The sequence below is a fragment of the Mirounga leonina genome, unplaced genomic scaffold, assembly GCF_011800145.1.
Source record: "Mirounga leonina isolate KUSES-001 unplaced genomic scaffold, KU_Mleo_1.0 Mir_173, whole genome shotgun sequence".
Taxonomy (NCBI): Eukaryota; Metazoa; Chordata; class Mammalia; order Carnivora; family Phocidae; genus Mirounga; species Mirounga leonina.
In genome coordinates, this window is record NW_023270447.1 from 66,576,648 (window position 1) to 66,602,620 (window position 25,973).

The 25,973-nt window shown below is 41.7% G+C and overlaps 1 protein-coding gene across 3 annotated transcripts in view; it reads right to left on the reverse strand.

Moving 5' to 3' along the window:
- THRAP3 (thyroid hormone receptor associated protein 3) overlaps nt 1-25,973 on the reverse strand; it is a 73,670-nt gene that overhangs the window by 26,613 nt on the left and 21,084 nt on the right. For all 3 annotated transcript variants that reach the window (XM_035019095.1, XM_035019093.1, XM_035019094.1), the window contains exon 2: nt 19,562-19,670. The gene's annotated coding sequence lies outside the window, so the exon portion shown is untranslated. The remainder of the gene's footprint in view (nt 1-19,561; nt 19,671-25,973) is intronic.

Genomic DNA, 25,973 nt, shown 5'->3' on the forward strand with positions numbered 1-25,973 from the left:
CAACTAGGGCCATTCAGCTACGCTGATCTGAAGGGCTTACCACTTAAGAACATCTAGCTCCTGGGGCGCCTGGCTGGCTCAAGTCAGTACAGCATGGTGATTCTTGATTTCCGCCAGGGTTGTAAGTTAAAGCCCCACATTCGGTGTAGAGCTTACAGTGGGGGGGAAAAAAAGAGCATATAGCTCCTCCTGCTCTATATCTAGAATACATTCATCAAACATCCATCTAATTCAAGAGTTTAGTCTCTGAATGGACCTGCCTACCAGAAAAGACTGCCCTAGGCAAAAACTGGCTTTCTTGCTAGATATGTTATCTATTGAAAACTGATTCCACGGAGCCTGAGTGGCTCAGTCACTTAAGCGTCTGCCTTCTCCTCAGGCCATAATCCCAGGGTGCTGGGATGGAGTCCTGCATCAGGCTCCCTGCTGAGCAGCTCCCTGCTTCTCCCTCTGCCCCTCCCCCCTGCTTGTGCTCGCCCTTTCTCTGTAAAAAAAAAAAAAAAAAAAAAAAAAAATCGATTTCCTGGCACTTTATCAATAAAAACTGCTTATGTTTACCAAGATACGCTAGACAAGGAGCTACAAACCTTCAGCATTCCCTCATTTTATACACCCAAACCTCATTAACTACTATGCTTTGTACCTGTTTTACAGAAGAGAAAACAAGGACTTGAGTTAATTTGCCCCCAAAGTTCCAAAGCTAAATAGGTCCAGAATTCAAACACGAATTTTTCCAACACTGTAACTCACCATCACCTTGTAGGTTAGCTACTCCATTTTCATATTTCACCCATCAGTCTCTTGTGAATCTGATCAGTTAAAAAAATCTCTGAAGCATAATGATTTCTGAAAGAATTTAGTTCTTACACCAGCAAAGCTGAAATGCTTAACTAAAGCTGACAAGAGCTCTCTTCCCCCACCCCTATCTCTAACTTGTAACATTCCAAAAAAATGGAAACACAGTCTGCTTGAAACCGGTCTCAGAACTTCCAGCACAAAAAGAAGTCTCTTGCCAAAGGCAGTAGGAACATTTCTGCTGTAGTTCATTTGAGAGAGCCTAAACAGAAAAACTACAGCCAGGTGTAGAGAACCAAGGGCTTCATGTAACAAGAGACTACTAACAAGAAACACGAATATAACCACCTAGAATTTAAAAAGTGGTCCTTGCTTGGAAAGGGGCAGCTCAACACCAGCCTCCTTCTGGGAAGATTCTCTGCTACAGAGCTTCTGTCCATCTTTCAGTATGATGGTAACTGCAAGTTTTCCACAGAGGTCTATCCGACTGAGGAAGTCTCTTTCTATTCCTAGTGTGTTGAACATTTTTATTATGAAAGTGTGTTGGGATTTTTTTTCCCCAAATGTTTTTATTGTGTCACTGAGATGTCCTTTATTCTGTTTATATGGTTTATTACATTAATTGGTTTTCAACTGTTATTGCAGAACACCTGCTTTTATAATAGGTCTTAAAATTATTCTCAGCTGTTTATGGATCTCTACCGAATGGGGCAAGTTCCTGAGGACTGATTCCACATGGGCCGGCACTGGCTGTCCCTTACCCAGGCCCCCCGACTAAGTGTCTGTTCTGCCAAGAGGACAGCACACTTTTCCAGATCAGATGGCACTACATCTGATAATAAATAGCTCTAATAAAATGAGCACATATGTATGCATAGTTGTGTGTGTGTATCTGTATATATCACCTTGCGTTTTCCACTGAAAGAGCCAAGAAGCAGACACTCCAGGACCAATAAGGACACCAAGCACCCAGATCCTGGTCTCTACCAATCAATCTGCACTAAAATCTACCTGCATTTCTCCTCAGAGAGATGAGCTTGGAACATCTTGTTATTCCAGACGGTCGTAAGGTAACATAAGAGTGCTAACCAAATTAGTTTAACCATTCGGGATACCAAACCAGGAGGCTACAAAATGAACTGGCCAGAAATCACTGCATCCACAGTTATCCACTGTATCTTCAGGACTTTGCACAGTGCTTAGCCACAGAGTGGACACTTCACATTTGCTGAATGAACTGGCTCTTTCAAACTTCCTCTTCATTCTCCATGCTCCCCACTCACACTAGCAGGAATAATAAAAGACCAGTTCATCAAATATTAACAATACAATCCGGGAGTAGAATTCAGTCTGTACCCCAGCCCTAATCATGCCTGCTAAACTGGAAGTTGAGATCCTGCTTGTCCGTTCTACATCTTACACCAACACACAGAAGGCCAAACTGACCTCAGTGTTAGGGAGACACTCACACTTCATTTCTTAGTGCCAGGTTAGAGTAAAACTCCACTGTCACCAAGTCCAGTCAAGGCAGCCATGCTTTCAGTAGTCGCTAGAGTAAGAAGTAGAAAATTCTTGGCAAACAAGACGCAAAATGACCAACATAAAGAAAAGATAGATGCGGGGCGCCTGGGTGGCTCAGTTGTTAAGCGTCTGCCTTCGGCTCAGGTCATGATCGGGGGTCCTGGGATCGAGCCCTGCATTGGGCTCCCTGCTCCGCAGGAAGCCTGCTTCTCCCTCTCCCATTCCCCCTGCTTGTATTCCCTCTCTCACTGTGTCTCTGTCAAATAAATAAATAAAATCTTTAAAAAAAAAAAAAAAAAGATAGATGCAAAAATACTGAGAAAAGTTCAGCATTCATAAAAGAGTGTTCACAAAGCAATGGCCTGCTTTGTGCTCTGTATGCCTCTGGATAGTTCGGGGTAGGAAAGCAGAGCTCAGGTGAAATACTAAACATGTTTACTATTTTATGCTTTTCTCTGGAGATTCTCCCTCTCTTGAGTGAAAGAGGGAAACAATCAAGAGTAGCCTGGGGTATCTCTAGGGTAACATTTTGCCAAGGCTTCACATCCCACCTGTATCCCTGAAGAAACTGAAATTAGGTGGAGGAAGGGGAAATGACAATGAAGCGGTCTCCGATTTCAATTCAGAACTGAAATTAGTATATTTATGGATTTATTTAATAATTCACTCTATTAAAAGTGGCTCTCTTAAATTATTAAGTAAATCAGTAAGTATAATACTAATTTCAATTCTGACGCCCGAAAATTTATAGAGAATACTCACATGTGCATTAAATACCTTCCTAAAGGTGGGGAAGGGCCTGTGGGGAGAATGGCAATTATTGCTTGAATAATTTAAAGATACAATAAAAGGCTTGGCCTTGCCTAGGGTATAAAATCAAAATTATTCTGGGGGGCACCTGGCTGGCTCAGACAGTAGAGTGTAAGACTCGATCTTGGGGTCATGAGTTCAAGCCCCGCGTTGGGCATAGAGCTTACTTTATTAAAAAAAAAATCTATTCTGAAATTTAGTACTAAAATTCTTAAAAGTTTAAATATTGAATTCTATGGAATTTGGTAGAACTGCTTTAAAAATGTGTACTATGTACATATAAATGTACACGTAAGACATACCTATAAGCAATAGCAGCAAACTGTTAACAGTGGTTACCTCTGTGGAGCAGGAAGGAAGATATGAAGAGGAAGGGGGCAGGAGAAGGGAGAGACACAAAATGAAGTAGATAGGGAGACAGCTTCTTACTTTACATATAATTTTCTTAGCTGGTCATTTTATAGATGACTTCCCCCCATATTCTAAAAATAAAAGTTGTTGACATTCCAGAGTTAATGGGTTCATTCTTTTATCTTTAATGTGGAATCAAACATCTATCCACCTTCTTCTGAGATACTTTTAGAAATCCAAAATACTAATTTCCATGACCCTAAATAAATAAAGCTGTATTGTAATTACTCAAAGTCCATTTGGGGAAACCTTATTACAATGGGATTGTCTTATTTTTTTATGACTTTAAAGAGGGTTAAGAAAGGCCAGCCTTATAGCCAACTGGGCTCTATTTCTTTAAAATGTTTTTATTATGGAAGTGTTGATTCACACACAAACTAGAAAAGAACAGTGTAAAGAACCCAAGTGTACCCATCATCCAGCTTCAAAAACTATTAACTCTCTATAGGTGGGCTCTATTTATAGTCAAAATCCTAACAAGTTTGGGTGGATATAGCTATGTTCCTGTATCGTTTCCCTTAAAAAACAAACAAAAAAAAAAACCCATAAAAAAACAGATTCCTTATATTAAAAAAACCCAAAAACACAAATATCAAATCATTATGCTGTACACCTGAATCTAATATGTCAATTATACCTCAATAAAAAAACAAACTCGGGGCACCTGGGTGGCTCAGATGGTTGAGCGTCTGCCTTCGGCTCAGGTCATAATCTCAGGGTCCTGGGATCAGGCCCTGCATTGGGCTCCCTGCTCAGCAAGGAACCTGCTTCTTTCTCCCTCTGCCTCTCTGCCATACTTGTGCTCTCTCTCGCTTGCTGTGTCTCAAATAATTAAATCTTAAAAAAAAAGAGAAAGATTTATGGGGCGCCTGCGTGGCTCAGTCCATTGGGCTTCTGCCTTCCGCTCAGGTCATGATCCCAGGGTGCTGGGTTGGAGTCCTGCATCGGGCTCCTTGCTCGGCGGGTAGCCTGCTTCTGCTTCTCCCTCTCCCTCTGCCTGCCGCTCCCCCTGCCTGTGCTCTGTCAAATAAATAAAATCTTAAAAAAAAAAAAAAAGATTTATTTGAGCTTGGGGGGGATGGTGAGGGCAGAGAGAGAATCTCAAGCAGACTCTCTGCTGAGGAGCCAGACCTAAAAACCCTGAGATCAGGACCTGAGCCAAAATCAAGAGTCTGACACTCAACTGACCGAGCCAACCAGGCATGCCTCCAATGTGCTTTTTATTAGCCTTACTATCAATTTCCCTCAAAATAACACTTTTATTAATGAAAGCATATACTTTAGTTCACTTATGCTAACAATGGACCTGTTTACAAAACAAATTCCCAACTATCCTTCCTAACAGTTGTTGTTGGGCTGGAAAGAGAATTCAAAGGAGGAACTAGCCTGACAACCTTCAAGAAACAGTGCAGCACGGGGACCCCCCCCTCTGTGCCCTGAAACTGGAGGGGTAAGGGGCAGCCAACAAAGCCCACACCCTCAGAGAAACAGTATCTGGTCCTTGGTTTTTGTGTCAGGGTTAACTGCAGAAACAAAAGCCCCAACTCCATGTATTGTTTTCACTACATAAAAATATAACTCATTATTTATCCATAGACACATGGATAATTTTTCTAAGTGAGTATTAAGAAGTTTCCCTGAGGGGGCGCCTGGGTGGCTCAGTCGTTAAGCGTCTGCCTTCGGCTCAGGTCATGATCCCAGGGTCCTGGGATCGAGCCCCGCGGCGGGCTCCCCGCTCGGTAGGAAGCCTGCTTCTCCCTCTCCCACTCCCCCTGCTTGTGTTCCCTCTCTCGCTGTGTCTCTGTCAAATAAATAAATAAAATCTTAAAAAAAAAAAAAAAAGAAGTTTCCCTGAGGATGAGCTCTAAAGTAGTTTAAAAGTAGAGCAATTAAGGAATGGCAAGCCTGGCCTAAAAGTACACGTGGATTATTTGTAATAACACAAACCCTTTTTTCTCCCTAGGTCAAGAACACTGCCTATGTGGGAAATACTAGGCCAGCTTCTATGCACAAAAGTTCGATTCCAAGTCCTCCAAAAAGTCTATCTCTGTCTCTCTTTTCTAGCGCTATTTCTTTAGATGGCAAACAGGAACTCCAAGTTCTCTCTTAGAAAATCCATACCAAACTGCATAGCAAAAAAAGAAGAAAAGGGGGGGATTTTCTGCTGTCACTTCAAACTTGAGGGAAGTTCCAGGGAAAGGGGTTATCCTTTTTTTTTTTAAAGATTTTATTTGTTTATTTGACAGAGAGAGACACAGCGAGAGAAGGAACACAAGCAGGAGGAGTGGGAGAGGGAGAAGCAGGCTTCCTTTGGAGCAGGGAGCCCGATGCGGGGCTCGATCCCAGGACCCTGGGATCATGACCTGAGCCGAAGGCAGACGCTTAACGACTGAGCCACCCAGGCACCCAAGAAAGAAAGTCTTTTTTTTTTTTAAAGATTTTATTTATTTATTTGAGCAAGAGAATGAGATAGAGAGAGCATGAGAGTGGGGAGGGTCAGGGGGAGAAGCAGACTCCCCGCTGAGCAGGGAGCCCGATGTGGGACTCGATCCTGGGACTCCAAGATCATGACCTGAGCCGAAGGCAGTCGCTTAACAAACTGAGCCACCCAGGCGCCCAAGAAAGAAAGTCTTCTTGACTTCCCTCCTTGCAAGCCCAAGCGCCAGCCATCAGCTAATGAACAACAGACTGCAGTTCTAGTCTCCTGTTCGGCTATTTGCAAACTGCTTTCTTCCCTCCTTGCCCCCAAAATATCAAGATGCCCAGGGGAAGACAGAGCTGATCTTTTTCATTGACACTGGTGAGCAATGAAAAGCTGAAGAACAAATAACTGGCACCAAGCAAGTATGCAAGCACCTTAAATGAGAGATATTTACCAAAACCAAATTAATGCTCCTGATAAATCCAGAAACCCTTATATGGGGCAAGTGATTTTACCTCTTTTTGACTCTTTTTCATCAATAAAATGAGGATCTGAATAGCTCACCATTGTCAAAAAAATTGAAAATTTACACAAACTTAGCAGGATATTCCTCATCCTTACTTCAGACATGTCCTAAAACTGGAATTAAATAGAATGGCTTAACCTTAAAGAAAAATCATCCTAGGGCGCCTGGGTGACTTAGTTGGTTACCCGGCAGCCTTCGGCTCAGGTCATGATCTCAGGGTCTTGGGATTGAGCCCTGTGTGGGGCTCCCTGCTCAGCAGGGAGTCTGCTTCTCTCTCCCTCTACCCTTCCCCTCCCCCCTTCCCCCCCACCCTGCTCATGCTCTTTCTCTCAAATAAAATCCTTTTTTGTTTTTTGTTTTTTAAAGATTTTTTTTTTTTTAATATAGCAAGAGCAGGAGGGCGCCTGGGTGGCTCAGATGGTTAAGCGTCTGCCTTCGGCTCAGGTCATGATCCCAGGGTCCTGGGATCGAGTCCCACATCGGACTCCTGGCTCAGCGGGGAGCCTGCTTCTCCCTCTGACCCTCTCCCCTCTCATGCTGTTTCTCTCTCACTCGCTCTCTAAAAAATAAATAAAATCTTTAAAAAAAAAAAAAAAATATATATATATAGCAAGAGCAGGAACACAAGCAGGGGGAGTGGGAGAGGGAAAAGCAGGCCTCCCGCCGAGCAGGGAGCCCGATCCCAGGACCCTGGGATCATGACCCGAGCCAAAGGCAGACACTTAACGACTGAGCCACCCAGACGCCCCTTCAGTAAGATTTTATTTGACAGAGATAGCAGGAGGGGGGAGAGGGGCAGAGGGGCAGAGAGAAGCAGACTCCCCACTAGGCAGGGAGCCGGATGGCTAGACTTAATCCCAGGACTCCAGGATCATGACCTGAGCTGAAGGCAGACACTTAACTGACTGAGCCACCCAAGCATCCCTCAAATAAATAAAATCTTAAAAAGAAAAGAATCATCCTTCCATCCCAGCCAATCAATGCTGAAGTTTACTATAGAAGAAATAATTTCACATTCATCACATTCTCCTCCTTTACAAAAACTAGCCAATCTGCCTGAAAATATTAGCTGACCAGGGACTTGGCAACTTACCTTATGACTATACTTAAAAACTTAGCACTTGGGGTACCGGGGTGGCTCAGTCAATTAAGCATCTGACTCTTGACTTCAGCTCAGGTCGTGATTGTGAGATGGAGCCCTGTGCTCATCTCAGCAGGGGAGTCTGCTTCAGAATCTCTCTCTCCCTCTGCCTCTACCCCTCCCCCTCACTCTTGTGCTCTCTTAAAACAACAATAACAGCAAAAATAAATCTTTGCAACTTGCATGGGGACAAGCCACCTATACCAAATTCAGGCAGCACCAACCTCACTTGGTAAAGTTGAGTTCCCAGAATGAGTCAGGGCTCTGCCTGCTACAGACCCCTGTCAGGATGTGGGACTTCTAGCTTCTTTCCATCAGAGCCAGCAAGAAGTCACATTTCCTTCTTGCTCTTCAGTGATTTATTTCTTGTCCCCATGACATGGGAAACTCCACCCCTTCCCATCTTTCACTTTTTAAAGGAACAGGACCATATTACAATTTTTTTTTTTAATTAAAAAAAATTTTAAGTAGGCTCCACACCCGTGAGGCTTGAACTCACCACCCTGAGATCAAGAGTCACGCACACCACCAACTGAGCCAGCCAGCGCCCCAGGACCATATTACTTCTGAATACTTGGAAAGGTAGGAAAAATTCAGTGATACGTATTTTCCCTATCCACAGAATACAACCGGCAGAAAGGCACTAATTATTTCAAGCCTGATTTCCACACAGCAATCAGAGTTCCATAAAGCTTGCTTACTTGCCTCCTTTGACAATAGAGAAAATACTAGGATCCCAACAATAAATCTTTGCTGGGAAACACCTTTCTTCACTCTTTTAATCAAACTATTTCTCCCTCAATCAGAAATTAAAACATATGGGAGTCTTAACTGGTGGGATATTATGTAACATTCACAGGAAGAAACATAATTTCAAAATCAGTCAGTGCCTGGAAACTCTGAAAAATGCACACAAATAATCAACTAGGTCTCAAGTCACCAGCTTGAAAGAAGCTGGTAAAATAAAACGCATGCAAAAAATTTTACACACCAATTTCTCAATTTCTTTTATTGTAAGTATGCCTCTTAGAGGTATTCTGAAGGAATAACAAGTGGTAAACAACTTCATTTGCCAGCACCCTGTGTAGTTAAGTACAGTCTATGGTTTATCTAATAATGTCAGAGAAAAGGAAGTGAACTGGAGTAAGAGAGGAGTCCTGGAAAACTTTAAGAAAGTAATAATCTCTGTAGATTCGTTTATTCTAATGCTGGACATACAGCTTCTAAGGTTTCAGGATGGTAGTGAGTTGGGCTTTACAAACAAATAGGACACTGCATTAGAGATGTTTAATGGTAAGGCAAATATACAATCATTTCTCTTTTTAAAAAAGTTTTGCTCTCTCATTAACACAAATTTCACAATCTCTATACAGGCACACATTGGAGATATTGCAGATTTGGTTCCAGAACACAGCAATAAAGCAAGTCAAATGAATTTTTTAGTTTAAAACTTATGTTTACACTGTACTTTAGTCTATTAAGAGCGAGAGCAGGAACACAAGCAGGGGGAGTGGGAGAGGGAGAAGCAGGCTTCCCGCAGAGCGGGAAGCCTGATGTGGGACTTGATCCCAGGACCCTGGGATCATGACCTGAGCCGAAGGCAGACGCTTAACGACTGAGCCACCCAGGCGCCCTAAAAAGTTTTAAATACTGCAAGAAATCACCAAAATGTGATAGAGACACGAAGTGAGCAAAACTGCTGCAAACATGCACCAACAGACTTGCACAATGCAGGGTCGCCACCAGCATTCAATTTGTAAAAATATAACAAAACCAAAAAACACAGTACCTACAAAGTGCAATAAAGTGAAGCACAATAAAAGGTAGGTATGCCTACAGTTACTTTAGAAAGACTGATAGGAGTATATTCTCCAAAAATACCATGGTCCAGCAAGAACCAAGAGCATGCTTCTGTTCATGCTATGAGAATCTACTGAACACTAACTCCCATGCTACACATTATGCTGGATGCAGCAAACAAGACAGACAAGTTCCCTGTCCTGTTGTAATTACACACAGAAAGGTATCTTTCATTATCTCTTCAGGTTCATAATGTGACTTTGGGAGTTTTCTCTTGCATGGACCAGAGTAGTCAGAAAGGAGGTCACTACTTTTGGGATCTTTTCCTAGTCTCTCTTTGAACTGAAGTTTTCTCATGTGTTGAAACAGAGAGAACGCTTTAGTTAACAATAATGTATCAGTACTGTTTCATTAATTCTGCCAAATGTACCATACTGATGTACGGTGTTAGTAACGGGGAAAATTAGGCATGGGGAATATAGGAACTATTATGGGTTAAACTGTCTCCCCCCCCCCCCAAAATGTATATGTTGAGGTCCTAATGTCAAGTACCCCAGAATGTGACCTCATTTGGAGATAGGATCTCTACAGAGATACAGGGCTGGCTATCCTTACAAAAGAAGACATCTGGACATAGGGATATGTGGAGGAAAGACAATATGGAGAGACACAGGAAGAAGAGAGCAATCCATATGCCAAGGAACCAACCCTGCCAACAACTTGATTTTTTACCTTTGAGCCTCCAGATCTGTGAGACAAGAAACTGCTCTTGTTGAAGGCACCCAGTGGGTACTTTCTCCCAGCAGCCCTATCAAACTAACACAGGGATTCAGTACCATCCTTGCAGTGGTGTGTTAACCTGTTCTCAAAAAAGTGTATTAAACAAAAAGGCAGGGGGATTTGCTGTCCACCTCCCACAGATATGAAGACCAAAGCAGACAGATGGCTGGGCAATCCTGCTCAGGGCCAAGGGCAGCCATAGCAGTCACGGCACACAGCGAGCAACCAAGTGAGGACTGGCATCCAGGTTCAGTCAGTGTTCTTCACAACTCAAGGTTACTTCGGGATGGGCATAAAGGTGGCTGTAAGTGAGGGAATATGCTGAAGTAAGTTATCAATCTAAAATGCCCTGTCTCCGAGCGCCTGGCTGGCTCAGTCAGTGGAGCGTGTGACTCTTAATCTCAGGGTGATGAGTTTCAGCCCCACGTTGGGGGTAGAGATTACTTAAAAATAAAAAATAGGGGCGCCTGGGTGGCTCGGTCGTTAAGCGTCTGCCTTCGGCTCAGGTCACAATCCCAGAGTCCTGGGATCGAGCCCCGCATCGGGCTCCCTGCTCCGCAGGAAGCCTGCTTCTCCCTCTCCCACTCCCCCTGCTTGTGTTCCCTCTCTCGCTGTGTCTCTGTCAAATAAATAAATAAAATCTTTAAAAAAATAAATAAAAATTAAAAAAATGTTTAAAAAGTCTTTAAAAATAAAATGCCCTGTTTCAGGTGGACAGAACCCTGAGAGTCACTTTCTTTTTTTTTTTTTTTAAGATTTTATTTATTCATTCCAGAGAAAGAGTAAGAACACAAGCAGGGTAAGGGGCAGAGGGAGCAGCAGACTCCCCACTGAGAAGGGAGCCCGATGTGGGGCTCGACCCCGGGACTCCAGGATCATGACCTGAGCCAAAGGCAGATGCCCAACCAACTGAGCCACCCAGCCGCCCCTGAGAGTCACTTTCTAATACCGGACCAGATTTTGCAGTGAGTAGTGGCTTTGGCACTGAAAAAGAACTAGGTTCTTGGCTCCTGCACTCATTAGCTGGGTAAGCTACTTTCCCAAACTTCCAAAAGTGACCTACCACTCACAAAACCACCACGTGAACTAAGTAAGTGCACATAAACTGCCTGGCATATAACAGGTAAGTTCATGCCACAAGCTATATTTAGCTACAACCTCAGAGTGGTGAGAGGGAGATACTGAGGAGCCTATGAGCAAAGAGATTTCACCACTGAATTCTATTTTCTTGCTATTATAGAATACAGTGTTTTATACCTTTATTAGCTAAATCAGCATGTGTTGCACTGAGAGGTATACAGAAGCAAGAAAAGGTCACATCCTAAGGTCATGACCTTTGGAGAACAAATCCCTTTGCTGCTAGGTGTTAGCAGGGAACAGCAGCAGCAAGTTGAGGGACCATTCATTTGGAACTTGTTCATCACAATATCCCCAGTGTAGGCAACTTGCGGCATCTTCTCTTGAGAATTTACTCAGTCAGGGTCTACTAAGCTCAGGATCATCTATGCAATTAATCTCTCATCATTAGAGAAACAGAATGAACAGCATAGCATAGTCAGCAGCTTAAATAATCTTCAATTCACCCCAGAGGCTGTTCTCCTCTATCCCTAGGGTGGGTAACAGCAATTTTAGTTCCAGTTTTAAATGAGTATGTGTTACCACTGGGGAGTATCTTTTTATTTTTTAGAGGAATTCTCAGCTCTTCTAACTTAATAAAGACACTATAGCCTATGTTAACTAATGACCTATGGCCTCCTTCCAGCTCTCATTATAGTAAACCTATTTAAAAACTAAACAGCCAACTATGGCACTCAACTATTTTTTAAAACGAAATTATTACTAATACCTTGGGCTGAACCAGTGGTGCGTACTGCAATCACCTTTAGAGTTTTAAAAGAAGTCCATTTATCAAAGATTCTTACTGAGGAAACCTGGAAAGGAATTCAGAACCAGTGGCACATGAACATGTTTGCAGATTCCAAGGAGTAGGACTGTGATCTTCCTTCATCAAGTTATCACCCCACCCCTGATGCACAGACAGCCACTATTTACACAGAGTTCTATTTTATAACTCTATTAGGAGAAATAAGTTGTTTGACATCTTTTATAGACATTGATCTTTTTAGGACCAAATCATCTTCTCCAAACAAGTCTATCACATAAAAGTTTACAGGGAAAAAAAAATAAGTGTATGTTTAAGTTTATTTCATTATATGTTATTCTTTCACTGCTTTAAATTATATTTGGAAGATGGGAGTGTTATCATTCAATAACTAAATCATATTAATTTTTCTGTTCCTTCAGATGCATGAGCCCTCAGACTGCACTGTCCAATAGACAAATGGCTACCAAGCACCTGAAATGCTACTGGTCTGGACCGAGATGAGCCGTAGGTAGAAAATAAACACAGGATTTCAGAGACTTAGTACAAAAATCAAAATGTAAACTTTTTTTTTTTTAAAGATTCCATTGATTTATTTGACAGAGAGAGAGACAGGGAGAGAGGGAACACAAGCAGGGGGAGTGGGAGAGGGAGAAGGAGAAGCAGGCTTCCCGCCGAACAGGGAGCCTGATACGGGGCCCGATCCCAGGACCCTGGGATCACGACCCGAGCCGAAGGCAGAGGCCCAACTGACTGAGCCACCCAGGCGCCCCTAAACTATTTTTTATATTAATTACACATTGAAATGAGAATATGTTGGATATATTATAAAATATGTCATTAAAATTAATCTCATTTGCTTTCTTTTGTAATGTGGCTGCTAGAAAATCCAAAATTACATATGGCTCAGACTGGACTTCTCTTGGACAGTGCTGTCCTAAAGGACAACAATGATAATTATGTCTTTTTGAATGCTCAAGTTTTAAATCTGATCCAATATTATTATTTGGTCACCTTTATTTATTCATTTTTTTTAAGTAATCTCTACACCAAACATGGGACTCAAACTCACAACCCCAAGATCAAGAGTGGCACGCTCTACTGACTGAGCCAGCCAGGAGCCCCTATTTAGTCACTTTTAAATTCATCTTTTATTTGGGCACCTGGGTGGCTCAGTTGGTTAAGCGACTGCCTTCGGCTCAGGTCATGATCCTGGAGTCCCTGGATCGAGTCCCGCATCGGGCTCCCTGCTCGGCGGGGAGTCTGCTTTTCCCTCTGACCCTCCCGACCCTCCCCCCTCTCATGCTCTCTCTCAGACTCTCTCTCTCAGATAAATAAAATCTTAAAAAAAAAAAAAAAAAAATTCATCTTTTATTTTTACAATTTATAGTTTCTATCCACTAAGATTTTCCTGTTGATCTAACCACCTAATGGCTTTCCATTTGTATCTGCACTTCACCAGATATATTGAGGGGAAAAAAAGAGAAATGTCTTAAACACACAACTCTATGTAAGAAACCAAAAATGATTTCAAGATCTGCTATCATGTTGGATTCTATCCTGAGTCTACAATAGAAACCAAAAAGAAGGCACTATTCAAAACTATCTACGTTTAAAGACAAGACAACTACCCCAACTCCAGTTATATCAAAACACCCAACCAGAACTTAGTTCAGATATATGTGAGCAATGCAGCTCCTCTCTCTGGGCTTTCCTTCAGGAACAGCATATAAACCACCTACGGAAAGTCTATCAGCGCCTGGGTGGCTCAGTTAGTTAAGCGCTTGTCTGCCTTCGGCTTGGGTCAGCTTCCTGACCCAAGGATCAGGCTCCTGATCTCAGGCCCCTAGGATGGAGTTCCCCATCGGGCTCCTTGCTCAGCGGGGAGCCTGCTTCTCCCTCTGCCTACCGCTCCCCCTGCTTGTGCCTCTTTCTCTCGGACAAATAAAATCTTAAAAAAAAAAAAAAGTAAGTCAAATAAAATAAAAAGAAATAGATCTATTTATCTCCTAGAACATCTTATATATATTCCTTAATAAAGGAACAAAGCTGAATTCATCAGGTTTATATAGGAAAGATCTGGCTTGCCACAGCTTCAAAATACGAAGTGATGTGGCCCTTGCCTACTTGTCCAACACCATCTCAAACCACTCTCTCCGAGCCACAATGGCCTTTCTGTTCCTCAAACAAGGCGGGCATTTATGGTCTCAGCACCTTTCCACTTGCCATTGTCTCCAAATACACTCTTCTGCAGTCCCAAGCATGGCTGGCTCCTTTCCCATCCTGCTAATCTCAGCTACTTGAAAAGGACTTCCTGTAGTGTATTATCTAATGAAACCTCAATGCTCCCCCCTACCCCAGTTATCTGGTAGTCTTATTTCATTCCTAACACTTAGGAAAAACTGAAATTATCTTATCTGCCTCCCCAAACTAGAAAAGTAAGCTCCCCAAGAACATAAGTCCTATCTGTCTTGCTCACTGCTGGTATCCCCAGCACATACAGCAGGCACAGTCAAGGACTCAAGCGTCTGCTGACTTAAGCAAAAAAATCAAAAGCAGCCTTGAAAGACAAAGATAAGAATCTTAAGAGGTTAAAACCCAGGGGTGCCTGGGTGGCTCAGCCGTTAAGAGTCTGCCTTCGGCTCAGGTCATGATCCCAGGGTCCTGGGATCGAGCCCCGCATCGGGCTCCCTGCTCTGCAGGGAGCCTGCTTCTCCCTCTCCCACTCCCCCTGCTTGTGTTCTCTCTCTGTCTCTCTGTCAAATAAAATCTTAAAAAAAAAAAAAAAAAAAAAAAGAGGTTAAAATCCAGTATGCTTATTTAAAAAATTACGCAAGTCATTTCCTACGTACATATCCTTCTAGTATTTTATTTTCTAATTACCAATACTTAAATCTCTTGAAGAACTGACATATTTCTCTATGGATGAAAATATGAAGTATGGATATAATTATATTTTGTTTCCTGAGGGTGGAGAGGAAAGAAAGGCTTGCATCACTAAGTAAAAGATGAAGTAAGGCTACAATAAAAACATTGAGTATTAGTACAAGATTTGAGAAATAAATGGAACAAAATATAAAGTTTAGAAATACCCCCCCGGGGGGGCGCCTGGGTGGCTCAGTCGGTTAAGCATCTGCCTTCGGCTCAGTCATTATCCCAGAGTCCTCGGATCGAGTCCCGCATCCGGCTCCGTGCTCAGTGGGGAGTCCGTTTCTCCCTCTGCTTGCTGCTCCCTCTGCTTGTGCTCATGCTGCGCACGCTCACTCTCACCCTCTCTCTCTGACAAATAAATATTTTTAAAGAAGAAAAAAAGAAATATTACCTCCCCCAAAAGAAACATACCCTGTAAGACACACTTTACAAAGGTGGCTTTTCCTTTCTTTCTTTCTTTTATTAAGATTTATTTATTTAGGGGTGCCTGAGTGGCTCAGTCGGTTTAAGCATCTGCCTACGGCTCAGGTCATGATCCCAGGGTCCTAGGATTGAGCCCTGCATTGGGCTCCCTGCTCAGCAGGGAGCCTGCTTCTCCCTCTGCCCCCTCACTCCCTGCTCTCTGTCTCTCAAATAAATAAGTAAAATCTTAAAAAAAAAAAAAAATTATTTATTTATTTGAGAGAAGAGAGAGAATGTGGGTTGGGGGGAGCAGAGGGAGAGAATCTTCAAGCAGACTCCCCGCTGAGCCCGGAATCTGACGACCCATGAAATCATGACCTGAGCTGAATCCAAGAGTCAAGACACTTAACCAACTGAGCCACCCAGGCGCCCCCAAAGGTGGCTTTTCAAATCACTAGGTAAAAGGATAAATGAGTAGTCAGGACAACCAATTAACAACTTGGCACAAAAAGTTAGATTCCTTCTTCTTACCATAAACAAAAATAAAATTCCTGATATATTAAAAAAATATTTAAAAACCACTGAAAAAGAAAATATTAGTGTCTATCTGATAGGTCTGGGTAAGCCTATTTATTAGTTTTCTCAGAGATAAAAGATATTGTATCCATCATAAAAGGACAGGAACAGAATAATAAAGTAATACCAGACACTTCTCCAAATGCTTCACATAATTAATTCACTTGTTACAACACTGCCATGAGACATACACTATTTTTTTATTTTTATTTTTCACACTATTATTACTCTCATTTTACACATGAGGAAACTATCCACAATCTTAAATACTATACTATTTCACCTCTCTGCTTCACAGAACAAAAGGGAGCTCCTGAAAATTAAAAATATAAGAATACATATCCAGCAATTCCACTTCTGGGTATTTATCCAAAAGAGATACTAGAACTCCCATGTTCATTGCAGCACTATTCACAATAGCCAAGATGTGGAAAGAACCTCAATGTCCATCAACAGAAGAATGGATAAAGAAAATGTGGAATATACATACAATGGACTACTATTCAGCCTTAAAAAAAGAAGAATTCTGTAACATGCAACAACACTAATGAACCTGGAAGACCTGATGCTAAGTGAAATAAGCCAGTCACAAAAAGGCAAATACTGTATGATCCACTTCTATGAGGCATCAATCTCACAGAGTCATAGATTCAGAGTGGAATGGTGGTTGTCACGGGGCTGGAAGTAGGCAGAAATGGGCAGTTATTAATCAAGTGCATCAAGTTTCAGTTAAATAAGACGAATAAGCTTTAGAGATCTGTTGTACAATGCTCTATCTATAGTCAACAATTATATACACTTAAAAATTTGTTAAGAGGACAGATCTCATCTTAAATGTTCTTATCATAATAACATAAATAATAAATCTTATCATCCATGATGTCAGTAAATTGAAAAGCCTTCATGAGAGGTGGGAAGGAAGGGCTTTGTAATCTACAGCAATTGGAAGAAAACTTAAGTACTGCCAGTTTGTCCTGGCAGCCATAGAAGGCACAAGTTTCTGCATACATATGAAGAGCATAACTATATTCTTATAGGGACTGCGGCTGTTCAGAGTTATATGAAGAATGGAGTAAATAAAAATGTTGATGAACATGGGGGCACCTGGCTGGCTCAGTCAGTAGAGCATGTGACTCTTGATCTTGGGAGTCATGAGTTCGAGCCCCATGCTGGGTGGAGATTACTTAAAAAAGTTGATGGGGTGCCTAGGTGGCTCAGTCGGTTAAGCATCTGCTTTCAGCTCAGGTCATGATCCCAGGGTCCTAGGATCAAGTCCCACATCAGGCCCTCTGCTCAGTAGGGAGTCTGCTTCTCCCTCTCAACTTTTCCTCTGTGCTTTCCCTCTCTCTCTCAAATAAATAAATAAAATCTTAAAAAAAAAAAGTTGATGAATATGAAAAATAAATATTGTATGAACGTAAGTGGAAAAAAACAACAGTCTAGAAAATGCAATCAAGGGGGGCGCCTGGGTGGCTCAGTCATTAAGAGTCCTGGGATCAAGCCCCACATCAGGCTCCCAGCTCAGCGGGAAGCCTGCTTCTCCCGCTCCCACTCCTCCTGCTTGTGTTCCCTCTCTCGCTGTCTCTCTCTCTGTCAAATAAATAAATAAAACCTTTAAAAAAAAAATGCAATCAAAGAAATCTCCCACAAAGTAAACAGAGATGGAAACAACAGAAAAAAAGATTTTAAATTTACAGGATCAGTTCAAAAGATTCAAAATCCAATTAACAATTCCACAAAAAGAATAGAGAAAATAAAGGGGAGAAAAATCAAGGACATAATTCCAGAAAATTTCCCAGAACTGAGGGACATTAACTTTCAGTCCATTAAGTTACCAGCACATTAGATGAAAAGAGCCAGACGAAAAACATCATTATAAAATTTCAGAATGCTGGGAAAGAGAAGTTCTAAAGTTTCATAGGTCAAAGGTAACTGACATCTCATGAACAGTGAAAGCCAAAGGGCAATAGAGCAGTATCTTCAAAATTCTGAAGGAAAACTATCTCCAAACTAGACTTCTATACCCAGCCAAACTAAAAATCAACATGAAAGTAGAATAAAGGCATTTTTAGACATAAACAATTTACCACCTGTGTACCCTTTTCTCAAGAAGCCAATGGAGAAAGGTACTCTTCCAAAACAAGAGATTCAATCAAGAAGGAAAGGATATGGGAAAAAGATAATGGGATCCAGCACAAGAGACATAGGAAAAGTCATGAGGATGATGATGTTGAGATAGCAAGCATGACAGCTGGGCAGCTACCTAGAGAACATCCAAAATGGAGATCAGAAGGTATCTCCAGAAAGATAAAACTTGTAATATGGCTAAAATGTTTAAAATATTGAGAAGTGGGGAGCCTGGGTGGCTGGGCTCCCTACTCAGCAGGGAACCTGCTTCTCCCTCTCCAGCTCCCCCATGCTTCTGTTCCTTCTCTCGCTATCTCTGTCAAGTAAATAAAATCTTTAAAAATAAATAAATAAAATAAAAAATAAAATATTGAGGAAGATTTACACTTCTGGGTAGAGTTTAAAGATTAATTACTGATGAGAAATAGAAATTAAGCAAAACAGACCAAAAAAAAGATACTAACAACAGAAAATAAAAAGATATGCAAAACAGGAAATTAACCATAGCATGTAAAATGATTTGGCTGTAAGTTATACACAACCATAAACCTCCTACAATGAATACTGCTCTAACCAAAATTACATTATAACAGAGTGACAATAAATGTGAATGTGTGAGGTGGTCAGGAATTCTACCAGAAACCACTACCATCCAAGGTGGGAAATTAACAAATACCAAAAACCAGAAAATCACTAAGTAGCAAAATAAGCTTATTATGTAGAAGCAATAGCAAAAGAAACAGAGTTGGCAATGATTGCTTCTAGAAACTAGGAAGGATTTTTACACATGTATTAAGACAAAAAAATACAATAAATATATAAAATGCTTTTTAAAGTTAAGAAAATATACTGAGGGAAAATCAAATGTATACGTAAGTGTATTCACGTCTATCACATAGTTATCAGACAGGGAAAAATGCAGAAGAGCCTAAATGTCTACCAAAAAAGAACCAGTAAGATAATTTTAAATTACATGGCATATCCATGATGAAATGCCATGAGTCACTTAAAAATGCAAATGGGGAATGTTAACAAGAACCAGGTGAGACAAGAAAGTCCAGCCCAGATTTTGATTAAACACACACCACATATCCAAGTAACACATGCATGAAAAGAGACTATTCACCAAAATATTAACAATGATTATATATATGTCAAGTTTATGGATGATCTTTCAATACTTCCTAATGGATAAACATGTTATTAAGTTAGTTAAAATAAAAAAGGTTAACTGTTGATTCTACAACTTACAATAGAATCAGAGAGAGCAGAGCTACTTTATCATCTTGTTTGTTTATTAAGCTGAAAAATAAACACTGCTTAATAAGAACCCAGAACTTCTATTAAGGAATCTTCTAGATAAGCAACTCTTAACATAAGGCTGGTTTTATAAGCCAATGAAGTTACTATTAGTTCCTTTTAGCACCATGCATTTACCTTATTTGAACAATGATTCAACTTGCACGGGATCCCAAACAGACACTACCCGCAAAAGAACACTGGCAGTGTCACGGTCTTCTCCAATTTACAAAGTCAGGATACAATTCTGGAAAGAGAGGAAACAAGCAGGGTTAAGACAACTACCCAAACCTTGCAGATTGTATCGTGAAATACAGATGCTTGAAATCTCTAAGCAAAAACTCTACTTTAACCCTCAACTTTACTCCAGGTGGACACAGGCTTCTCTCTCAAAGCATACTTGCCTGAGGGTCTTCTGTCTCACACACGTTTTTATCCATCCAACCCCGTACATACAGTAAGGCTGCAGAACGGCAACTAAAACCTTCCTCTTAAAACCTGATACTCTCACTGGCAATATTTCAGGTGCTACGGTTTGCATTATGCAAGACTAATTCACGAATTCCATAATTTAACCTGGACAATTACTTCAGAAGAATCAGATACTTGAAACAGAAAAATGTAACTGAGGTATGCCGAACTGAATTTAACACATTTCAAATTAAAACAACTTCCCATCCTCATCCCTCAAAGCACAAGTCCAGCCCAGATTTTGATCCAGTTATTTAAATATTCTCAGATCTAAACATTACTAACACAGCCATACATCAAAGCTATGTAGTATTATCCAAAACAAATAGGAAAACAAAGTTCCAAGATCAGCAAGTATGTAATGTCCTTACTCCTAGCTTATTAAAGCTTACCATTCATCCATATTGCTTTTTCACTTATTTATTCAGCATTCACTCAATTAAAGATACCCACCTTAGCTTTCTCTGAAATCTGTGGTTTGCACATAGCTGAACCCTGCCTACCCAGCCAGGAAAAGAAAGGAATATATTTGCTTAAGCTATGGTCTCTTGGTACATGTGAACCCTCAGCCTAAACACCTCCTCCCCCAGCAAGCCGTCCCTGGTGCACACAGGCTGAGTTCGGTACTGCTTCTTGGTGTTACCCTAGACATGTCTCTCCTTACGCTCATCTCATTATATCCATTAATGTCAATTTCCCTCAAAGGACTGCAAACTCTGTATACCTAAACAGTGATACATGTTTGCTGAGTAAACTGAAAACCCAAGCAATAAAATCTTGACCTATACCAAAGGCAATCAGGTAATTAACACTAGGAAGAGGCAATAAAAACCTACTCTTAGGGGCGCCTGGGTGGCTCAGTCGTTAAGCATCTGCCTTCAGCTCAGATCATGATTCCACGGTCCTGGGATCGAGCCCCGCACCGGACTCCCTGCTCGGCGGGAAGCCTGCTTCTCCCTCTCCCACTCCCCCTGCTTGTGTTCCCTCTCTCGCTGTGCCTCTGTGTCAAATAAACAAAATCTTTAAAAAATAATAATAATAAAAATAAATAAAATTAATAAAATTTAAAAAAAAACCCTACTCTTAAAACTAACAAGACTGGGGTGCCTGGGTGGCTCAGATGGTTAAGCATCTGCCTTCAGCTCAGGTCATGATCCCAGGGTCCTGGGATCGAGCCCCACATCAGGCTTCTGGCTCAGCGAGGAGCCTGCTTCTCCCTCTGCCTCTGCCTCTCTCCCTGCTCATGCTTTCTCTCTCTCTCTCTCTGTATCTCTGTGTCTCAAATGAATAAAAAAAATCTTTAAAAAAAAAAAACTAACAAGACTATTTTATCAAGGGGCGCCTGGGTGGCTCAGTAGTTAAGTGTCTGCCTTCAGCTCAGGTCATGATCCCAGGGTCCTGGGATCTAGCCCCGCATTGGGCTCCCTGCTCCACAGGAAGCCTGCTTCTCCCTCTTCCACTCCCCCTGCTTGTGTTCTCTCTCTGTCTCTCTGTCAAATAAATAAATAAAATATTTTTTTAAAAAAAGACTATTTTATCCAGATAACATTAGTATTCAGTCAGCCCCTTTACCAAATTAATGACAGTGTTCACATCTACTTAGCTGATAAATAGTAATATAGCACTTTCAAAAACTTTCCTGCAAAATATTTTTCCATATATTCTTGCCACTTATTCTTAGAACATATCTTAGGTTACATGAGCCAAAACTTCTTGTTTCTAACTGCAGAGGCGCAGGGGCTCACATCAGTCAGCTGGAGGGAAGTCTCCAGGACTGAGAACCACTTACTCTACAATGCTCTGAATGAAAGAAACGACTATTCTAATACACCCATCCTTAAGATTCTAACCAGATAGCTAGCAAACACACACACACCTTTCCATTTCACTACCCCATCATGTTTTGTTTTGTTTTTTAAGATTTTATTTATTTGACAGAGAGAGACATAGCGAGAGAGGGAACACAAGCAGAGGGAGCTGGAGAGGGAGAAGCAGTGTTCCCACAGAGCAGGGAGCCCGATGTAGGGCTTGATCCCAGGACGCTAGGATCATGACCTGAGCTGAAGGCAGACATTTACCGACTGAGCCACCCAGGCGCCCCCCCATCATGTTTTCTTCCTATTAAGTAACCTCCTCTTGGACACCAGCAAGAATTTTATCATCCCAACAAATCTTCAATCTTCCATTGTTAACAATGGGTGAAGAAGCAAATCTGAGGATCTAGCCCTGTTATTCTGTGACAATAAGGAGACACCTAAAGCCCTCAGTCATCCCTGCCACCCATTTTTATATGCACCCTCCCCAACTTGTCCTGCCTGTGTCATCTGGAGAGTCCACAAGCATACTTCTCCCTTGGTCAAATACCAAATTATTAACAAGATACCATGGCACTGCCAACAATATAGCTTTTCCCCTCTACGCAATTTGTCCACTTATTCAACAAAAAATTTATTAAGTACCTACCACATTGCCGGGCACTATTCTAGGCAATGGTGGTTTGACAATTTAAGTATCTCTTCATTCCCGGAGCTTATATTCTAGGGGGAAGATAGGGGTACAAAGACATGGGTGAACAAATAGGGCCTTACAAGCCATTTAAGGACTTTGGTTTTCTTCTGGGTAATGTGGGCAGCCAATGGAAAGTTTTCAGTAGAAAAGTAACATGATCAGAATTATGTTTTAGAAGGATCATTTTGGCTGCTGAATGTAGAACAGATTTCAATAGGACAAGGTCAGAAGAAATTAGTAGATATTGCCTATAATAATCCAGGTAAAGGACAGGAGTGGCTTAGACCAGAGTGTACCTCAGAATACTCCCATGTTCCAAACACTACCAGACCTTAAGTAACAACTTAGTTACTAAATCCAAACAGAAGGTAAATACTAATATTCTAGGACCACAGTATTTGTACCCCTATGGTTAAAGACTTGATTTTTTTTTTCCTCATCTCACCTCAGGCACCCACAGTAATCTTAGTTACTGAGATAAAGAACATGAGGAAAACACAAGGATGACCTTGCCTGTTCCTATGAATCTGAGTTCAAAGCTAGTCCTTTAAACCACCAAGCATAACTTGCTTGTATAAGACTAATTTGCTCCTAGCATCAAAAGCAAGAGACCAATAGAAGTGAACAAAAGAGCATTGTCTTCTATTCACATTAAACCAAAATATCCACCAAATAAAATTTAGGGGTGCCTGGGTGGTTCAGTCAGTTAAGCATCTGACTCAGTTTCTGCTCAAGTCATGATCTTAGGGTCCTGAGATCAAGCTCAAGTCAGGCTCCGCACTCAGCACAGTCTGATTGTCCCCCTCCCTCTGCTCCTCCTCCAGCGTGCACTCTCTGGCTCTCAAATAAAATCTTTAAAAAAAAATAAAAGGAGGGGCGCCTGGGTGGCTTAGTCGGTTTAGCAGGGGCCTTCGGCTCAGGTCATGGTCCCACTGGGATCGAGCCCCACATCGGGCTCCCTGCTCGGCGGGAAGCCTGCTTCTCCCTCTCCCACTCCCCCTACTTGTGTTCCCTCTCTCGCTGTCTCTCTGTCAAAAAAATAAATCAAACCTTAAAAAAAAAAAAAACTAACAGAATTTAACCTTAGCTACCTCCCGTCAAAAAAAAAAAATTACTGGGAATTGAGGAGATTATGACAGCTGGGCAAATAAACCTTTAGTGTTTTACCACAGAAAACCTTGCAATGTTTCTTCTAAGCCCCTTCTGTGGCATCGGCAGGAACTGAGACTGAATCCAAGGCTGGTGAAATTACTAAAAGTGGCTTTGGAGAGAAAGATACTTCCAATATGGGTGGTGAATACGGGGCCTTCTACATTCAGGGGTCATCAAATGATGCACACAGGCCAAATCTAGCCCAACCTATTTTTTCTTTTTTCACCACCCATGAGCTAATTTATTTATTTCTTTATTTATTTTTAAAGATTTTATTTACTTATTTGACAGAGAGACACAGTGAGAGAGGGAACACAAGCAGGGGAAGTGGGAGAGGGAGAAGCAGGCTTCCCGCAGAGCAGGGAGCCCGATGCGGGGCTAGATCCCAGGACCCTGGGACCATGACCCAAGCCGAAGGCAGAAGCCTAACCGGCTGAGCCACCCAGGTGCCCCTGCTGTATTTATTTATTTATTCATTTTTAAAGATTTATTCATTTGACAGAGAGAGAGCGAGCGAGAGAGGGAACACAAGTAGGGGGAGTGGGAGAGGGAGAAGCAGGCTTCCCGCTGAGCAGGGAGCCCAATGTGGGGCTCGATCCCAGGACTGCAGGATCACGACCTGAGCCAAAGGCAGACGCTTAACAACTGAGCCACCCAGGCACCCCTGTTCCTACACTTTTAAATGGATGAAAAAAATCAGGAGTATTTCAGGATGTGTGAGAATTCTATGAAATTCCAACTTCAACATCTATCAGTAGTTTTACTGGAACACAGCCATGTCCCTTCGTTTGCAGCTAGCTGCTTTCACACAACAGCAGAGTGGAGTAGCTGCAAACGAGATCGCATGTGGTCTCACCACTTTGTGCTGCTACAGATCGCAGTGCTGCGGTTACAGCTCAGTTAGTTGTTCAAGTACCGTGCATTCTGTCATTTTATTAGTTTTAAATTACCAGTATATCACCATATGGTAAAACAAGACAAAAGCGGACTTTGAACATTACCCATTTAAGGGACAGTGTGGAGTGTGGATTATTTTGTTAATGATTTAGATGGAAAAATTCTATTATGAAAAACACCTAACTGTGCCAAGAATACAATGTATGTCGTCGACATTACCAAACTAAGCATTCATTATCACAATATTCGTATCTAACACCATTTGTTAGAAAATTAGGAAATTTAAAACAGTATCTCATCCTAAAAAAATCTTCACAAAAATACAAATGAAGCTACAACCAAAGTAAGTTTCTGAGTGGTTCATCTGTTAGTGAAACAGGGAAAGCCATTTATTTACAGTGAGTTGATTAAATCATGTTTGTGGCAGCCAAAGAAATGTGTCCAGAGAAAATCATCTTAAGACTATTAGCCTTTTGGGGCGCCTGGGTGGCTCAGTCGTTAAGCATCTGCCTTCGGCTCAGGTCATGATCCCAGGGTCCTGGGATCGAGCCCCTCATCGGGCTCCCTGCTCGGCAGGGAGCCTGCTTCTCCCTCTCCCACTCCCCCTGCTTGTGTTCCCTCTGTCGCTGTGTCTCTCTGTGTCAGATAAAAAACCTTAAAAAAAAAAAAATTAGCCTTTCAACTGGAAAAGTTGAGGACAATGGGAGCAACAACAGTAGTCAATTAAAAAATAAGGCAGGGATGCCTGAGTGGTGTGGTCAGGTAAGCATCGGATGCATCGGACTCTTGGTCTCAGCTCAGGTCGTGTTCTCAGGGTCATGAGATCGAGCCCGCATCAAACCTGCATGGGGATCTGTGCTCAGAAGGGAGTCTGCTTGAGATTCTCTCTCTCTCTCCCTTTGCCCCTCCAACTTGTGCACTGTGCTGTCTCTCTCGCTCTAAAAAAAAATAAGGCAGGTAGAGGGGAAAGGAGTTGACCTAAGTAACTATGGAAATGAGTGAAACAGGGAAAACAGCAAAAGGAACTGCATATAATCACTGTATTCTAGATGTTGAAGTTGTTTCCCACGGGGGTATGGGATAACATATTCTGAAACCATTACATATGTATACTGGAATTAATAAATGGATGGCAGATGGTGTGAGCCAAATTTCTCACTGCTGGGAGTGGGAGGCCACAAACAAGACAGACAGAAAGGCTAGAATGATCCAGGTGGTACTAGATTAGAAGTGGAGATACCAGTGTAAGCTCCCGTTTAGCTTAATACAGATACAAATGGATACACACAGATACATCAGAAATATTTACACATATTTCTGTATGTATATAAAATGTGTTATTATATACCTATTTCCTGTATGTATACACACATATTTCCTTGCTCTGTCAGCTGAGAAGACCTATACACAGTAACATTCCAGTAGCAATAAGCACACCTAGCACCCACACCTTGATTTCTAATAATATTCTCCAATAAAAGAAACCAAAGCTCCTTGGAGAAATGACTGACTCTAGGGCTGA